Below are 19,625 nucleotides of genomic sequence, written 5' to 3'. Positions count from 1 at the left end.
TATCTAGTTAAGACTCATGCTTAGAGCCTTGAAAACATCAAGAACACAAGAACACAAGAACAAAAGGAGTTTACGGCCAAGCCATCTCCCATGGCCGTAAACCCCTTTAAGGGTGCCATTTTGGCCATAAACCCTCCTAGATGCAAACCTTGTGACCTAGAATCCTTCATTGATGAGAATAGGACCTTAAGCTACTATCAAATGCATAATGACCATGAGTTTACGGCTGTAAACTCTTTTGGGTCGTAAACTCATCAAAAGCCTCCATTGAGTTGGTCTTTCTCATCCTTGTGTAGAGCAAAAGTCCCTCAAGCTTCCCTAGCCTTCAAACAAACACTTATGCATGTTTGACCATGATTTTACGGCCGTAAACTCCCTTTGGCCGTAAACCCATGGTAGTAAACTCATGATATTACCATTCCACTTTGCTTTGATGAATCACATGTCATTCCAACACTTGGTCAAAGTATTTCCTAGTCCCGGAAGGTGTTTCCTTTCATATAGTTGCTTATAACCACTATATTCATGCCAATATATGTCATTTAGGACTTATTGTGTCTCGGGACTTCATTCGTGGAACTTCTCATCCTTACGCGCGTATTCGTTGAATCACCCACATCAGGTGAGTTCATACCCTGTAATGAATCTTTTAACTGTTTTAAATGCTTTTAAGGGGGGGGGGGAATACAAGTTGAACACAATGATAATTGTGTAATTGTTTGTTATAAACATCTTTCAAAATGTTGCTTATGTCTTTTATAAGTGATCAAAACATTTCAAAAACTCTTTTAAAAGTTATGTTACTTTATAGTTAATCAAACTCCGTCTTTAAAGTACATGCATAACTTAGTAGTAAAATGAGTCTTTTCAATAACAGCTCAAGTAAAAACATTAGTAAACTATAATAGGTATAGTTTAGGAAGATATTATTCATTACTTCTAGTACAATGAAGCATACAAAGAGTCAGTTCATACATGAGTCAAGCATACTATGATGAGAAACAAACATAACATACATACATACTAGACAGAGAGAACATACAATACAACTAGTACATACTATACATTATACAAGAGAACGTACTATTATGAGAAACAGAGAGAACATACATACATACTAGACAGAGAGAACATACAATACAGCTAGTACATACATTTCATATACAAGTATACAATAACATAAATGTGAACCATCGTTCGGGGCATGGCATCACCTGTCATGGCTCAATTTGTAGCCAGGATCTCCTGGAGGGAGAGCGTGAATTTGCGTATAGATCTATACTGGATTGACTATCCTACACCTTGCTGTTAGCTACAGTGGGACTTGCAAGTCTACGGGTGCCAAATGTCATTTCTTCCGACGTCTTTCATCATTGTGTTATTAGTCGATAGTATGGTGCAACCATTTCACATTTAATCTTAATTAACGGTCGGATTAAGGTAGAAAGTACAGCAGTAGTTACTATAATACAACACTACAGTACTTTATTATTTCCCTATTTCATTCACATTGTGATCTTCTCACAATAAACAGTAATGTAAAAACTATATTTTTGGTTAATGATAGTCTCACTTGGGAAATTACACAACTCATGCAAGAAACAAACATAGATAACATTAGATGCCTTGGTAGAAGGCTACATTTAGTAGAGAGGACCATAATGCTAACCTTATGATTCCTTAATGTATACATCAAAGGATATATATATATTAATAGGATCCGATAGGTAATAGGATGTGTGCTTTCCGCTTCATTTCCTGTTCCTTGTTTGGTTGTGGGCTTGGAACGAATTCACGCAGTCTATTTTCTATTCGATTCTAGATATATATGCTTAGTATACATTAAGTCATAATAAGGGTACCAAGTATGGGTCAAGTCATAGGACACAGAGTCAATGCATAATTTTCTAGTACAAAACATACTTTCCAAATCAGAACTTTTGGTATACAAAACTAGAAACTTACCCGTTAAGGGTTTAATCCATTTTATTAAACCAGTATAAACTTAAAAGACCTTAGGTTATTAACTCTACAATACTTTAGTTTATACATCATGGTTATATATAATTAATACCCAATAGGTAGTTGGATGTGTGCTTTCCGCCTTACTTCCCGTTCCTTGTTTGGTTGTGGGCTTAAGGCAGATTCACCCAATTAACTTTCTATCCGATATTAGATCATATATATCCAGTATAAACTAAGTTATTATAGAAGTAATCACTGTGGTCACCATTTTATTATAAGAAATAAGGGTTTTCTTAAAGAATCTTTTCATTAAATTTAAAGGAACCATTACAATTAACTCCATGAGTAACAAGTGAATACACCAGGGTTATATACCACAATGATCAAACAAACAATGGGATGTGTGCTTTCCACCTTAGGGCAGATGCACACAATCGATTGTTTGTTTACTCTGAGTCTTATATAACTTGTATCCATTTAGTACTCATAGAAAGGATTGTAGAGTCATTTTTACTTATCTTTCATTAAAGTACGAAATATAGGATTTTCTAGAGGAACAGGCGAACTTTTCTAAACAGAACTCATAACTTACTACATTTTCAACTACGTTTTCAACTACATTTTCAACTACATTTTCAACAACATTTTACAACTTACTTACATCACTAAAATCTTATGAACTCACCAACTTAATTGCTGATCAACTCTTTCAAATAACTTGTATTCTCAGGAGCCTAGTAGACAGGTACTCGTGCTGGGAATTCTGAAGATGGAGCATAATAGCTTCAAGTCTTGTTTTGTTATTTGCTTATGAATTCTATGTTTTGTGAACACACACTTTGTAAACACTTTCTTTCAAATGAAATGGTTGTTCATTAATTGCTTACTATAATGCATATCTTGTGATACTAAACATGACGTCCTCCACCCCCGAACGTTTCCGCCGTTCCGGTTTTGGGGTGTGACAAAATCCACTGATGACTTGAATTTGTCACCAAATTCTTAATAAAGTTTGTTCTTCAAGTCATAGTAGCAAGCAGTCAGAGCTCCAAGGTGAGTTTGGAGATCGGTTATTTGCTTTGTCTTGGCCCTGTTGTCAGCTTTAAAATATGAAAGACGAATATCAAGATTACCTATCAAAGCGTCCTTTTCGATGATCGTCTGTTTCAACACACCAATCTCAACCTTGAGCTCTGTGTTGGAAGGCTCAACTACCCCAGGTCTACCTTCCTCAATAGATATGCCTTTTCCGTGAGAAGGAAGGCCGGTTGCTTCTTGTGCTGCCAAGGCCTGTGCAAGTATTTCAGAAGCTTTGTCATGATCAGGCCTTGAGGGGAAAGAGCCTCCAGGAGCAGAAGAACTCCCTGCTTCATAAAGAGTTCTTGGTCCTTCTCGATCAGGAACAGTTGAAACTGTTGGAGTTGTTGTCACACCCCAAAACCATGAATGGCGGAAACGTTCTGGGGCGGAGGACGTCATCTACAGTATCACAACAATGAATAGTAGTAAACAAGCAACAACATCAATCATTGCATTAATAATATAATTTTTATACAAGTGTGTTCTGTCAAGTTATATAGACACCAAAATATAATTCAAAATGAAAGATGAGTCTTGAACGAGCTCCATCTTCTCTAAACCTTGCATCGGTACATGTCTACTGTTGACCTGAGGATACAAGTTATTTTGAAAGAGAGTATCAACTTTAAAGCTGGTGAGATCATAAGTATTTTAGTGTCTGTATTTGTAAGAAAGTATTTGTAAGTATGTGAAGTGTAAGTATGTAAAAGTTTTGAACCTCCTAGAAAACCCTATGTTTCCTACTAAAAGTAGCCTTCTACCAAGGCATCTAGTATCTGTGTGTGTCTCTTGTAAGAGTGTGTATTTTCCCAAATCTGACTATCATTTATCAAACATATAGTTTTCGCATTTCTGTATATTGTGTGAAAGCACAAAGTGAATGCAATGGGAAAATGGAATAGTACTGTAGTATTGAAATAAGTAACTACTACTGTACTAACTACCTTAAACTAATTATAATTTAAAGTACCATGTGATCGGCCTGTATCCTGCTACCGACTATAGTACGCGACAATGTAAGATGTCGGAGAAAAATGACATTTGGTACCCATGGACTTGCAAGTCCCACTGTAGCTAGCAGCAAGGTGTAGGATAGTCAATCCAGTATAGCTATACGCAAACTCATACGCTCCCCAATTAAGGAGATTCTGGATACATGAACGGTCATGGCAGGTAGTGCCATGCCCCATACGTGGCTTACCTAACTGCAAAAATGTATATGTAATGAATGTGCTAGCTGTATTGTATGTTCTCCCTCTGTCTAGCCTGTATTGTAATGTACTGTGTGTACTAGCTGTATTGTATGTTCTCTCTCTATCTAGCAAGTATGGTAATGTACTGTGTGTACTAGCTGTATTGAGTGTTCTCTCCCTGTCTAGCATGTATTGTAATGTACTGTGTATACTAGCTGTATTGTGTGTTCTCTCTCTATCTAGCATGTATTGACTCATGAATGAACTGACTCATTGTATGATTCATTGTTCTAGTAATAGTAATAGTAACTTCCTAAACTACGCCCATTGTAGTTTACTAGTAATATGACTTGTATGTATGAACACGAATGCATACCCTTGCTACCCAAGGGTATGGAATTGACTGATAGAACTTTTACGTCTATATATGTATACATAATATATAACTAATATTTAGACGACATTCGGACGGATAACCGATGCCCTAAGGCCACATCCCAATCAGGAAAAGGAAATAAAGCGAGCTAGCCTTCCTAAGTCCTTTAAACATTACTTATATAACTATACATATACAGGCATGCAATTGACAATATAAAAGTATAAAAGAAGTTTTGTAAAACCTTTGAAAAGTTTAATAACTAAGAAAGGATGACTTGATGTCAGTTTGTAAAACGATTTGAAAACAGTTTGTTTGATAAGAACAGTTTAAAGTATAAGAAAACCTTTGTTTGAAACACAATTGTAACAGAGTTTCAAAGGAAACATTCAGTATGTAAGACAGTTTGATAAAGAGTTTTAAACAAGTAAAAACGTTTTGGAAAGCCATTTGAAGTAATCTGTTTGGTAAAACAGCTAAAAGTGTAGTAAATCCATTTGTATGGTAGTTATTAATCACATGTGATTAATATAATAACTAGCATGATTCAACTTGTATCCCCCCCATAAAAGCATTTAAAAACATTTAAAAGATTGATTAAGGGGTATGAACTCACCTGTAGCGAGTGGATCGGATGGAAGTGTCAGACAAGTGTTTGGTGTTAAGTGAAGACTTAAACACACACAATGATCCTAATAACAGATAAAGACATATGTATATATACAATTAGTGATTATAACACTAATTAGACAAGTATAAGCATTCTAAGGTGTGGAAAACACTTTAGTCAAAGTGTTAGGAGGCCACTGGGTTGCAACAAAGGAGTGCAAGGCATTGCTATTGCGTTTATGGTGTATGGACCATACTTAATGGAGTTTACCGCCCATGGGAGTTTACTCCTGGCCGTAAACTCTCTAATGGGTCTCCAATTGAGGCTTAAAGCTATGATGTCATAAGTGGTTAAGTGTTCCAATGCTAAACAAGAGGCTAGGTGAGTTTAAGGTCCAAGATTTGACCTTAACATGAGTTTACGACCCAAGGACCAATCCTTCATGAGTTTACGGCCGTAAACTCATGGTACTAAGTGCCATGTGGTGTTTTGAGGTTCCTAGTTCAACGGTGATTGGTTCTAGGCTAAGTTCTAGTCATTAGGAAGCATTAGGGGCACAATATCACCACCTTGTAAAGTTTACGGCCTAAGGACCATTTCCTTATGTGTTTACGGCCGTAAACTCCTATGGGGGTATGTTTTCCTTGTTGTTTAGGGTCCTAAACACTTCAAGGAAGGATCAAGACTAGCATCCAAGGCTTAGGAAGGGACTAGGGTGCAATTTGCCCCACTTATAGGGGTTTACGGCCCAAGAACATGTCTTGGCCGTAAACTCCTTTGATCTTGGGTTTCTTTGTGATTTCTAAGCCCTAAACATGTTAAACCTAGTCTACAACGAGTTAGAACAAGAGTACTTACGATCTAGGAGCTTGAATGGTCGTTTCTGGCCAAGAACACTAGTGTGTGTTCTTGGTGGAACTTGAAGATCTACAAAATGGAATGATTTCACGGATGAAATCATGTAAGATCACTAGATCATGCAAGATATCAACTAGTTAGGACAAGAAACTTACGAGTTTTGAAGATCGGGGACGAAGATCGGGATGATACTTGAGAGGATTTGGGCCAAGGGAAAGAAAGGAATGAACTAATGGCCTAACTTTCACCATATAAGGTGAGTTTACGGCCCACATGGAGTTTACGGCCGTAAACTACCATGTGGTGGCCGTGAACTCCAGGTCAAGGTGTTTCAGGCTCGTTCTTTGCACTATAGATCCAGCAGATAAACCCTGACACTTATTCCTTAAGTGTACAAGGCTCAGAACGCTCAAACAGACTCCAAATTGTGCTAAATGATAGTAGGAATGAGTTTGACTTTCAATGAAGTGTTTGACTGTACAGGATAGAAAATTTCAGGTTGTCACATCATCCCCCCGTTAGAGGGAATTTCGTCCCGAAATTAGAATTTAGGTAAAGGAGTAGGCATGAATAATCGAGCCAAGAAGTGGGGATACTTCCTAATCGATTTATTCTCGCGCTCCCAAATGACTTCAGGTCCTCGGTTGGCATTCCAGCGAACCTTCACTAATGGGAAGCGGCTCTGATTCGTTCGCCTGACCTGTCGGTCCATAGTCACTACGGTTCTTCCACGAATGTGAGGCTCTTGTGGAACTCGATCTCGTCGAGTGGGATTACAATAGTCTCGTCGGATAGATACTTTTGCAAGTTCGAGACGTGGATGGTAGAATGTACGTTACTGAGTTCGCGGGGTAGGTTGGATTTGTGAGTTACAAGGCCGATTCTGGCAAGAATCTCGGAGGTCCTAACTATCTTGGATTTCTAGCTTTCCACGCTTTCCGAAGCGTATTAAGCCTTCCCAGAGTGAGACTTCCAAAAAAAAAAATTTGGTCTCTCACCTGGAGTTCCAAAGGTTTATCCCTCTTGCTTCTCTTCCCAGTCAAGGGTTGCTCCCTTCTGGGTCGAAGTCGTAAGAGGTTCCGTAATTTGCGAGGAGTTCTAAATGAACTACGACAGTAGGTCTGCGAGACCTAAAATTTGGCGAATTCCCGTCGGCGTCTTCGGTGCTGACAAATTCTCAACGGTTTTGATTAATTGAAAGGGTCCTCAAGAATTTCCACATCACTAATAGTGTGTCTTAGGAATTTGACTCTTCAATTCCAAAACTCGTATTTAGAGAACTTCGCATAAAGCTTCTCTGATCGTATTGTTTCCATGGTTTGTTGTAGATGCTCTTTATGATTTCCTTCTTACTATGAGAGTAGATAAGTAAGTCATTTACAAGGGCAATGACGAACTGATTCAAGTAAGAATGGCGTACCCTATTCATTAAGTTCATGAATACTACGGGCGTAATGGTCCTATCCGAGGGGTATCACTACGGACTCGTAGCGTTCGCATCGAGTTCGGAAGGTCGTCATCGGGACATCCTTCACTAACACTCGAAACTGGTGATATTCGGATCTCAGGTCCATTTCTGAAAGGTAATTCGTTCCTTGAGGTTGGTCGACCAGTTCATCTATGCGAGGCAGAGATAATGATTTCTAATGGAAATATTGTCGAGGTCTCCATTAGTCGATGAACTTACAATACAATCCATTTACCTTCTTGAAGAATAAGACCGGAGCACTCCAGGGTGAAGAGCTTGGTCTTTCAATTCCATTGTTCAGTAGTCGTTAAGCTGTCCGGACGGTTCTTGTATCTTCGCAGGTGTTAGACTGTAGGGCGATCTGGTTACAGGAGTCGTACTGGGTTCTAAGTTTGTTCGCATGACGATGCGATTACTCGTAGTCTTGGGCAGTCTCCGTCCTGAAGTTCATATTAGAAGTCATACATGGTTCATCAATCGCAGTCTTGTGTATACAAGTCGTATATAATTAAGATTGAAAAGGTAGTCGAATAAATGATTCTCCTTTAAGCTCACATCCCAACGAGGAAAAGAAGTTAAATTGGAATCATCAATTCTAAACCTGTAGAACCTTGATTATATACCACCCTTGTGTATACATTCTTCAGCGATAGATCAACCGTAAGGGTCCTTGGATTGAACTTGACGTACTGTACGAGTGGTACTCTGGGGGGTTTCTTGAGGTTTCTTCGGAAAGCATAAGAAACATGAGGTACTCTACGCATGAGTACTTCGGAGTTTGAAATGACGGCTTCGCTAGAAAGACGATTTCGGAGAAAGAGATTTCCGCACGAAACTGGTATTGTGAGGATCGAATTGTCTCAAGTTGTATGATAATATCAGACTCTCTTGGGAATAAAGACATTAGATTAGATCCTAAAGGCATCACAGACAAAACATAACAGTGCAACTTTTAACAGAGTTACAGTACTTTTAGATTTACTACAAGACTACTGCTGCGAACAAGGTATACTACAAAAGTCAAGTATACGCAGCACGAGGATCCCTTTACTGTCGGGATCTCGCAAAAGATATGACTCCAGTTGCACTAGTTTTAAACAGTCTGAAAGCATACATAATACTACCGATTGGAAGCGTTCCTATACTATTAGTAGGGTCCTTAGCTGTCTTTTGTTGTTCTGGGGTCACATTCCTCCTGTTCCCCCGTCACCCCTCTCTGTTGGGCAGTTCCTTTTGAAATGTCCCATTACGCCACATAGATGGCATATCCAAGAAATTTCGACATTGGTGGTTGAAGTAAGGTGTTGGATCCTTGTCCTGCAGAAGCGGGTAGCGTGTCCGTCTTTGTTGCAGTTATTGTAGTGCAACAGACGACAACTACGTAGATGATGGAAGCTGCACTTATTGCACTTCGGCAGGTTTCCAGCATACTGTATGGCTGGGTTAGGAATAATCGGGATACTAGTAGGGATGGTAGTAGGAGTTGCAGACGTCGTGGCCGCGAAGGCTGCCATAGGTTGTTGTCTTTTGTTTGTCCCTTGGGGTGATTTGCCTTTAAATCTATCCCAGAATTTTCGTTTATTACTCTTGGGTTTGGGATTCGGAGTGTCGTGGTAGTTTGATACTCGCTGATGTACTTGGTTGTTACTTTGATTGGAATTATTGATAACCATCCCGCTAACATTTGCATTGTTAGCGTTTAGGTGAGTCATGACAGCTGTCACGGCAGCTGAGACTGCAGCTTGAAAGGTAGCTGCATAACTCTGAAGAGTTGGTGTTTGGTTGATGGGTTGATTACTTTTCTTCGGCGACACGATTCTGTTACACGGGAAGAAAATGAATTCGTGAGCGATTATGGTTGAACCTAGATGTATTTCGATCGTTCATGTAAAGAATAGAAGTATGTTCTCGAAGGTTTGACCTACATCCCTATGATGCAGCCCTAGTACAGAGTAGAAGTAAGTTCGTAGAATGGTCTCATGACGTTTGTCGTTCAAACCGGGGGTACCATTGGTTGGTGAATAACATGATCCAACCTTTGAAAGAGAATTAGGAATGACCGTGGAGCTAAATTACCCTAGTCCAATAACTTGACTAGAGTGGGTTTCAGATAGACTCCAATGATAGTATGATGAAAGTATTTGAACAAAGAATGACACAGAAGTTAGCCGACTGTCAATATCATTGATATTTATGATGTAATAAGTTCGGGAAAATTGACCTTGTATAAGCTCTTACATCATATCCGGAGTAGAAAGGTTTTGGCCGCATAAAGGCCTAACTAAAAGTACTTACAGTACCAGATAGTTACATAGGAAAATGCCACATAGGGCATAGACAGGAACACGGTTCCTTAAGACAAAGAAGGAAAGTAAGGCATCTACTACTGGTGACGGTCATCCCTCTGGTGAACCCTTAGTTCAGCCAGTTGACGTTCCATATCAATCAGGTGTCTTTCGTACACCCTCTGGCGTACTCGGAGTTCTATGACTTCGGCTCGTGTTTCAGCCAGTGCTTGTAGCAGGGTTTCATGGTCTCTCTCAGATCTGTCATGAGCATCTTCCAGGTGAATGGTGCAGATCGTATGCATTCTCGCATTGGTGACAACTTCCTTGATTTGATGGAGGGCTGTCCTGCCTTGAATCTCATTTCGGGCCACTCTGCGGACCAGGATTGGCAAGACTCTGTCTGCTGAGCCCCCTCGCTTAGGTCATAAAAGCTTCGATCTCCATTGAATGGCATGGGCTGATCTTGCCCTTGGCCCCATGTTTCCAAACTTTCCACCCACGGAGGCGTCGGGCCTTGAAAAGCCGGACGAGGGTTAGGATTTGAAATAAGAGCCATTGGGGGTAGGTTCTCAACTTCAGGCTCGGAGTCAGAACCATCTGCAAAGCCTCCAGCCTGATGATCATCCAAAGGGATTTGGTGATCATTTTGTGGCTCTGCTTCGAACCCTCCTCCATCACCTTGGTTAGAGAAGTACAGGTCGCCGTGGGGATGGAATCCAGCCATGTTATCTACGCGAGAAAAGGGATATAAGAATCTAGTACAAAATCTAGCATATAAGTAGTTCATAGTAACACACAAAATACTCCTATAGTATTTTAGGTTTACGTTCTATTGTTCTCGTTGTGGTATTGTTGGTAAGATTTTAGACTTGTTGTAACCTCACAACCACACTTAGGCACATGCTAGTCACTCCTCGGATAATATAGTTGATCAGGCTATATCTTCCCAGAATTGACTATATGTCTCTAAGTCTACTTGTGGTGCCCAACAATCGTAATTCTTTTGTTCTGTCCTAGTGACACTGATTTTAGTATGAATGCAGGCATGTATACTTAATTAAATATTTTATTATTTAATAGTATAAACTCTTTATCAGAGTATTTTAATCCCTATTCTATTTATAGTCTGTATATCTTTTATGGGTTGATATACTCAATTCACTATAAATAATGCTCTGATACCAATCTGTCACACCTCAAAACCATGAACGGCGGAAACGTTCTGGGGCGGAGGACGTCATGTACAGTATCACAATAATGAATAGTAGTAAACAAGCAACAACATCATTCATTGCATTAATAATATAATTTTTATACAAGTGTGTTCTGTCAAGTTATATAGACACCAAAATATAATTCAAAATGAAAGATGAGTCTTGAACGAGCTCCATCTTCTCTAAACCTTGCATCGGTACCTGTCTACTGTTAACCTGAGGATACAAGTTATTTTGAAAGAGAGTATCAGCTTTAAAGCTGGTGAGATCATAAGTATTTTAGTGTCTGTATTTGTAAGAAAGTATTTGTAAGTATGTGAAGTGTAAGTATGTAAAAGTTTTGAACCTCCTAGAAAACCCTATGTTTCCTACTAAAAGTAGCCTTCTACCAAGGCATCTAGTATCTGTGTGTGTCTCTTGTAAGAGTGTGTATTTTCCCAAATCTGACTATCATTTATCAAAAATATAGTTTTCGCATTTCTGTATATTGTGTGAAAGCACAAAGTGAATGCAATGGGAAAATGGAATAGTACTGTAGTATTGAAATAAGTAACTACTACTGTACTAACTACCTTAAACTAATTATAATTTAAAGTACCATGTGATCGGCCTGTATCCTGCTACCGACTATAGTACGCGACAATGTAAGATGTCGGAGAAAAATGACATTTGGCACCCATGGACTTGCAAGTCCCACTGTAGCTAGCAGCAAGGTGTAGGATAGTCAATCCAGTATAGCTATACGCAAACTCATATGCTCCCCAATTAAGGAGATTCTTGATACATGAACGGTCATGGCAGGTAGTGCCATGCCCCGTACGTGGCTCACCTAACTGCAAAACTGTATATGTAATGAATATGCTAGTTGTATTGTATGTTCTCCCTATGTCTAGCCTGTATTGTAGTGTACTGTGTGTACTAGCTGTATTGTTTGTTCTCTCTCTATCTAGCAAGTATTGTAATGTACTGTGTGTACTAGCTGTATTGAGTGTTCTCTCCCTGTCTAGCATGTATTGTAATGTACTGTGTGTACTATTTGTATTGTGTGTTCTCTCTCTATCTAGCATGTATTGACTCATGAATGAACTGACTCATTGTATGATTCATTGTTCTAGTAATAGTAATAGTAACTTCCTAAACTACGCCTATTGTAGTTTACTAGTAATATGACTTGTACGTATGAACACGAATGCATACCCTTGCTACCCAAGGGTATGGAATTGACTGATAAAACTTTTATGTCTATATATGTATACATAATATATAACTAATATTTAGACGACATTCGGACGGATGACCGATGCCCTAAGGCCACATCCCAACGAGGAAAAGGAAATAAAGCGAGCTAGCCTTCCTAAGTCCTTTAAACATTACTTATATAACTATACATATACAGGCATGCAATTGACAATATAAAAGTATAAAAGAAGTTTTGTAAAACCTTTGAAAATTTTAATAACTAAGAAAGGATGACTTGATGTCAGTTTGTAAAACGATTTGAAAACAATTTGTTTGATAAGAACAGTTTAAAGTATAAGAAAACCTTTGTTTGAAACACAATTGTAACAGAATTTCAAAGGAAACATTCAGTATGTAAGACAGTTTGATAAAGAGTTTTAAACAAGTAAAAACGTTTTGGAAAGCCATTTGAAGTAATCTGTTTGGTAAAACAGCTAAAAGTGTAGTAAATCCATTTGTATGCTAGTTATTAATCACATGTGATTGATATAACATCTAGCATGATTCAACTTGTATCCCCCCCCATAAAAGCATTTAAAAACATTTAAAAGATTGATTAAGGGGTATGAACTCACCTGTAGCGAGTGGATCGGATGGAAGTGTCGGACACGTGTTTGGTGTTAAGTGAAGATTTAAACACACACAATGATCCTAATAACATATAAAGACATATGTATATATACAATTAGTGATTATAACACTAATTAGACAAGTATAAGCATTCTAAGGCGTGGAAAACACTTTAGTCAAAGTGTTAGGAGGCCACTGGGTTGCAACAAAGGAGTGCAAGGCATTGCTATTGAGTTTATGGTCTATGGACCATACTTAATGGATTTTACCACCCATGGGAGTTTACTCCTGGCCATAAACTCTCTAATGGGTCTCCAATTGAGGCTTAAAGCTACGATGTCATAAGTGGTTAAGTGTTCCAATGCTAAACAAGAGGCTAGGTGAGTTTATGGTCCAAGATTTGACCTTAACATGAGTTTACGGCCCAAGGACCAATCCTTCATGAGTTTACGGCCGTAAACTCATGGTACTAAGTGCCATGTGGTGTTTTGAGGTTCCTAGTTCAATGGTGATTAGTTCTAGGCTAAGTTCTAGTCATTAGGAAGCATTAGGGGCACAATATCACCACCTTGTAGAGTTTACGGCCTAAGGACCATTTCCTTATGTGTTTATGGCCGTAAACTCCTATGGGGGTATGTTTTCCTTGTTGTTTAAGGTCCTAAACACTCCAAGGAAGGATCAAGACTAGCATCCAAGGCTTAGGAAGGGACTAGGGTGCAATTTGCCCCACTGATAGGGGTTTACGGCCCAAGAACATGTCTTGGCCGTAAACTCCTTTGATCTTGGGTTTCTTTGTGATTTCTAAGCCCTAAACATGTTAAACCTAGTCTACAACGAGTTAGAACAAGAGTACTTACGATCTAGGAGCTTGAATGGTCGTTTCTGGCCAAGAACACTAGTGTGTGTTCTTGGTGGAACTTGAAGATCTACAAAATGGAATGATTTCACGGATGAAATCATGTAAGATCACTAGATCATGCAAGATATCAACTAGTTAGGACAAGAAACTTACGAGTTTTGAAGATCGGGGACAAAGATCGGGATGATACTTGAGAGGATTTGGGCCAAGGGAAAGAAAGGAATGAACTAATGGCCTAACTTTCACCATATAAGGTGAGTTTACGGCCCACATGGAGTTTACGGCCGTAAACTACCATGTGGTGGCCGTGAACTCCAGGTCAAGGTGTTTCAGGCTCGTTCTTTGCACTATAGATCCAGCAGATAAACCCTGACACTTATTCCTTAAGTGTACAAGGCTCAGAACGCTCAAACAGACTCTAAATTGTGCTAAATGATAGCAGGAATGAGTTTGACTTTCAATGAAGTGTTTGACCGTACAGGATAGAAAATTTCGGGTTGTCACATCATCCCTCCGTTAGAGGGAATTTCGTCCCGAAATTAGAATTTAGGTAAAGGAGTAGGCATGACTAATCGATCCAAGAAGTGGGGATACTTCCTAATCGAGTTATTCTCGCGCTCCCAAGTGACTTCAGGTCCTCGGTTGGCATTCCAGCGAACCTTCACTAATGGGAAGCGGCTCTGATTTGTTCGCCTGACCTCTCGGTCCATAGTCACTACGGTTCTTCCACGAATATGAGGCTCTTGTGGAACTCGATCTCGTCGAGTGGGATTACAATAGTCTCGTCGGATAGATACTTTTGCAAGTTCGAGACGTGGAGGGTAGAATGTACGTTACTGAGTTTGCGGGGTAGGTTGGATTTGTGAGTTACAAGGCCGATTCTGGCAAGAATCTCGGAGGTCCTAACTATCTTGGATTTATAGCTTTCCATGCTTTCCGAAGCGTATTAAGCCTTCCCAGAGTGAGACTTCCAAAAAAAAAAATTGGTCTCTCACCTGGAGTTCCAAAGGTTTATCCCTCTTGCTTCTCTTCCCAGTCAAGGGTTGCCCCCTTCTGGGTCGAAGTCGTAAGAGGTTCTGTAATTTGCGAGGAGTTCTAAATGAACTACGACAGTAGGTCGCCAAGACCTAGAATTTGGCGAATTCCCGTCGGCGTCTTCGGTGCTGACAAATTCTCAACGGTTTTGATTAATTGAAAGGGTCCTCAAGAATTCCCACATCACTAATAGTGTGTCTTAGGAATTTGACTCTTCAATTCCAAAACTCGTATTTAGAGAACTTCGCATAAAGCTTCTCTGATCGTATTGTTTCCATGGTTTGTTGTAGATGCTCTTTATGATTTCCTTCTTACTACGAGAGTAGATAAGTAAGTCATTTACAAGGGAAATGACGAACTGATTCAAGTAAGAATGGCGTACCCTATTCATTAAGTTCATGAATACTACGGGCATAATGGTCCTATCCGAGGGGTATCACTATGGACTCGTAGCGTCCGCATCGAGTTCGGAAGGTCGTCATCGGGACATCCTTCACTAACACTCGAAACTGGTGATATTCGGATCTCAGATCCATTTCTGAAAGGTAATTCGTCCCTTGAGGTTGGTCGACCAGTTCATCTATGCGAGGCAGAGATAATGATTTCTAATGGAAATCTTGTCGAGGTCTCCATTAATCGATGAACTTACAATACAATCCATTTACCTTCTTGAAGAATAAGACCGGAGCTCTCTAGGGTGAAGAGCTTGGTCTTTCAATTCCATTGTTGAGTAGTCGTTAAGCTGTCCGGACGGTTCTTGTATCTTCGCAGGTGTTAGACTGTAGGGCGATCTAGTTACAGGAGTCGTACTGGGTTCTAAGTTTGTTCGCATGACGATGCGATTACTCGTAGTCTTGGGCAGTCTCCGTCCTGAAGTTCATATTAGAAGTCATACATGGTTCATCAATCGCAGTCTCGTGTATACGAGTCGTATATAATTAAGATTGAAAAGGTAGTCGAATAAATGATTCTCCTTTAAGCTCACATCCCAATGAGGAAAAGAAGTTAAATTGGAATCATCAATTCTAAACCTGTAGAACCTTGATTATATACCACCCTTGTGTATACATTCTTCAGCGATAGATCAACCGTAAGGGTCCTTGGATTGAACTTGACGTACTGTACGAGTGGTACTCTGGGGGGTTTGCTGAGGTTTCTTCGGAAAGGATAAGAAACATGAGGTACTCTACGCATGAGTACTTCGGAGTTTTGAAATGACGGCTTCGCTAGAAAGACGATTTCGGAGAAAGAGATTTCCGCACGAAACTGGTATTGTGAGGATCGAATTGTCTCAAGTTGTATGATAATATCGGACTCTCTTGGGAATAAAGACATTAGATTAGATCCTAAAGGCGTTACAGACAAAACATAACAGTACAACTTTTAATAGAGTTACAGTACTTTTAGATTTACTACAAGACTACTGCTGCGAATAAGGTATACTACAAAAGTCAAGTATACGCAGCACGTGGATCCCTTTACTGTCGGGATCTCGCAAAAGATACGACTCCAGTTGCACTAGTTTTAAAAAGTCTGAAAGCATACATAATACTACCGATTGGAAGCGTTCCTACACTATTAGTAGGGTCCTTAGCTGTCTTTTGTTGTTCTGGGGTCACATTCCTCCTGTTCCCCCGTCACCCCTCTCGGTTGGGCAGTCCCTTTTGAAATGTCCCATTACGCCACATAGATGGCATATCCGAGAAATTTCGACATTGGTGGTTGAAGTAAGGTGTTGGATCCTTGTCCTGCAGAAGTGGGTAGCGTGTCCGTCTTTGTTGCAGTTATTGCAGTGCAACAGACGACAACTACGTAGATGATGGAAGCTGCACTTATTGCACTTCGGCAGGTTTCCAGCATACTGTCTGGCTGGGTTAGGAATAATCGGGATACTAGTAGGGATGGTAGTAGGAGTTGCAGACGTCGTGGCCGCGAAGGCTGCCACAGGTTGTTGTCTTTTGTTCGTCCCTTGGGGTGATTTGCCTTTAAATCTATCCCAGAATTTTCGTTTATTACTCTTGGGTTTGGGATTCGGAGTGTCGTGGTAGTTTGATACTCGCTGATGTACTTGGTTGTTACTTTGATTGGAATTATTGATAACCATCCCGCTAACATTTGCATTGTTAGCATTTAGGTGAGTCATGACAGCTGTCACGGCAGCTGAGACTGCAGCTTGAAAGGTAGCTGCATAACTCTGAGGAGTTGGTGTTTGGTTGATGGGTTGATTACTTTTCTTCGGCGACATGATTCTGTTACACGGGAAGAAAATGAATTCGTGAGCGATTATGGTTGAACCTAGATGTATTTCGATCGTTCATGTAAAGAATAGAAGTATGTTCTCGAAGGTTTGACCTACATCCCTATGATGCAGCCCTAGTACAGAGTAGAAGTAAGTTCGTAGAATGGTCTCATGACGTTTGTCGTTCAAACCGGTGGTACCATTGGTTGGTGAATAGCATGATCCAACCTTTGAAAGAGAATTAGGAATGACCCTGGAGCTAAATTACCCTAGTCCAGTAACTTGACTAGAGTGGGTTTCAGATAGACTCCAATGATAGTATGATGAAAGTATTTGAACAAAGAATGACACAGAAGTTAGCCGACTGTCAATATCATTGATATTTATGATGTAATAAGTTCGGGAAAATTGACCTTGTATAAGCTCTTACATCATATCCGGAGTAGAAAGGTTTTGGCCGCATAAAGGCCTAACTAAAAGTACTTACAGTACCAGATAGTTACATAGGAAAATGCCACATAGGGCATAGACAGGAACACGGTTCCTTAAGACAAGGAAGGAAAGTAAGGCATCTACTACTGGTGACGGTCATCCCTCTGGTGAACCCTTAGTTCAGCCAGTTGACGTTCCATCTCAATCAGGTGTCTTTCGTACACCCTCTGGCGTACTCGGAGTTCTATGACTTCGGCTCGTGTTTCAGCCAGTGCTTGTAGCAGGGTTTCATGGTCTCTCTCAGATCTGTCATGAGCATCTTCCAAGTGAATGGTGCGGATCATATACATTCTCGCATTGGTGACAACTTCCGTGATTTGATGGAGGGCTGTCCTGCCTTGAATCTCATTTCGGGCCACTCTGCGGACCAGGATTGGCAAGACTCTGTCTGCTGAGCCCCCCTCGCTTAGGTCATAAAAGCTTCGACCTCCATTGAATGGGATGGGTTGATCTTGCCCTTGGCTCCATGTTTCCAAACTTTCCACCCACGGAGGCGTCGGGCCTTGAAAAGTCGGACGAGGGTTAGTATTTGAAACAAGAGCCATTGGGGGTAGGTTCTCAACTTCAGGCTCGGAGTCAGAACCATCTGCAAAGCCTCCAGCCTGATGATCATCCAAAGGGATTTGGTGATCATTTTGTGGCTCTGCTTCGAACCCTCCTCCATCACCTTGGTTAGGGAAGTACAGGTCGCCGTGGGGATGGAATCCAGCCATGTTATCTACGCGAGAAAAGGGATATAAGAATCTAGTACAAAATCTAGCACATAAGTAGTTCATAGTAACACACAAAATACTCCTATAGTATTTTAGGTTTATGTTCTATTGTTCTCGTTGTGGTATTGTTGGTAAGATTTTAGACTTGTTGTAACCTCACAACCACACTTAGGCACATGCTAGTCACTCCTCGGATAATATAGTTGATCAGGCTATATCTTCCCAGAATTGACTATATGTCTCTAAGTCTACTTGTGGTGCCCAACAATCGTAATTCTTTTGTTCTGTCCTAGTGACACTGATTTTAGTATGAATGCAGTCATGTATACTTAATTAAATATTTTATTATTTAAAAGTATAAACTCTTTATCAGAGTATTTTAATCCCTATTGTATTTATAGTCTGTATATCTTTTATGGGTTGATATACTCAATAGACTATAAACAATGCTCTGATACCAATCTGTCACACCTCAAAACCATGAACGGCGGAAACATTCTGGGGCGGAGGACATCATGTACAGTATCACAATAATGAATAGTAGTAAACAAGCAACAACATCATTCATTGCATTAATAATATAATTTTTATACAATTGTGTTCTGTCAAGTTATATAGACACGAAAATATAATTCAAAATGAAAGATGAGTCTTGAACGAGCTCCATCTTCTCTAAACCTTGCATCGGTACCTGTCTACTGTTAACCTGAGGATACAAGTTATTTTGAAAGAGAGTATCAGCTTTAAAGCTGGTGAGATCATAAGTATTTTAGTGTCTGTATTTGTAAGAAAGTATTTGTAAGTATGTGAAGTGTAAGTATGTAAAAGTTTTGAACCTCCTAGAAAACCCTATGTTTCCTACTAAAAGTAGCCTTCTACCAAGGCATCTAGTATCTGTGTGTGTCTCTTGTAAGAGTGTGTATTTTCCCAAATCTGACTATCATTTATCAAAAATATAGTTTTCGCATTTCTGTATATTGTGTGAAAGCACAAAGTGAATGCAATGGGAAAATGGAATAGTACTGTAGTATTGAAATAAGTAACTACTACTGTACTAACTACCTTAAACTAATTACAATTTAAAGTACCATGTGATCGGCCTGTATCCTGCTACCGACTATAGTATGCGACAATGTAAGATGTCGGAGAAAAATGACATTTGGCACCCATGGACTTGCAAGTCCCACTGTAGCTAGCAGCAAGGTGTAGGATAGTCAATCCAGTATAGCTATACGCAAACTCATACGCTCCCCAATTAAGGAGATTCTTGATACATGAACGGTCATGGCAGGTAGTGCCATGCCCCGTACGTGGCTCACCTAACTGCAAAACTGTATATGTAATGAATGTGCTAGCTGTATTGTATGTTGTCCCTAAGTCTAGCCTGTATTGTAATGTACTGTGTGTACTAGCTATATTGTGTGTT

Source organism: Lactuca virosa, chromosome 1 (genome assembly GCF_052849685.1).
Source record: "Lactuca virosa cultivar CGN04683 chromosome 1, Lactuca_virosa_CGN04683_v6, whole genome shotgun sequence".
Classification (NCBI taxonomy): Eukaryota; Viridiplantae; Streptophyta; class Magnoliopsida; order Asterales; family Asteraceae; genus Lactuca; species Lactuca virosa.
Note: the sequence above shows the minus strand (reverse complement) of the source record.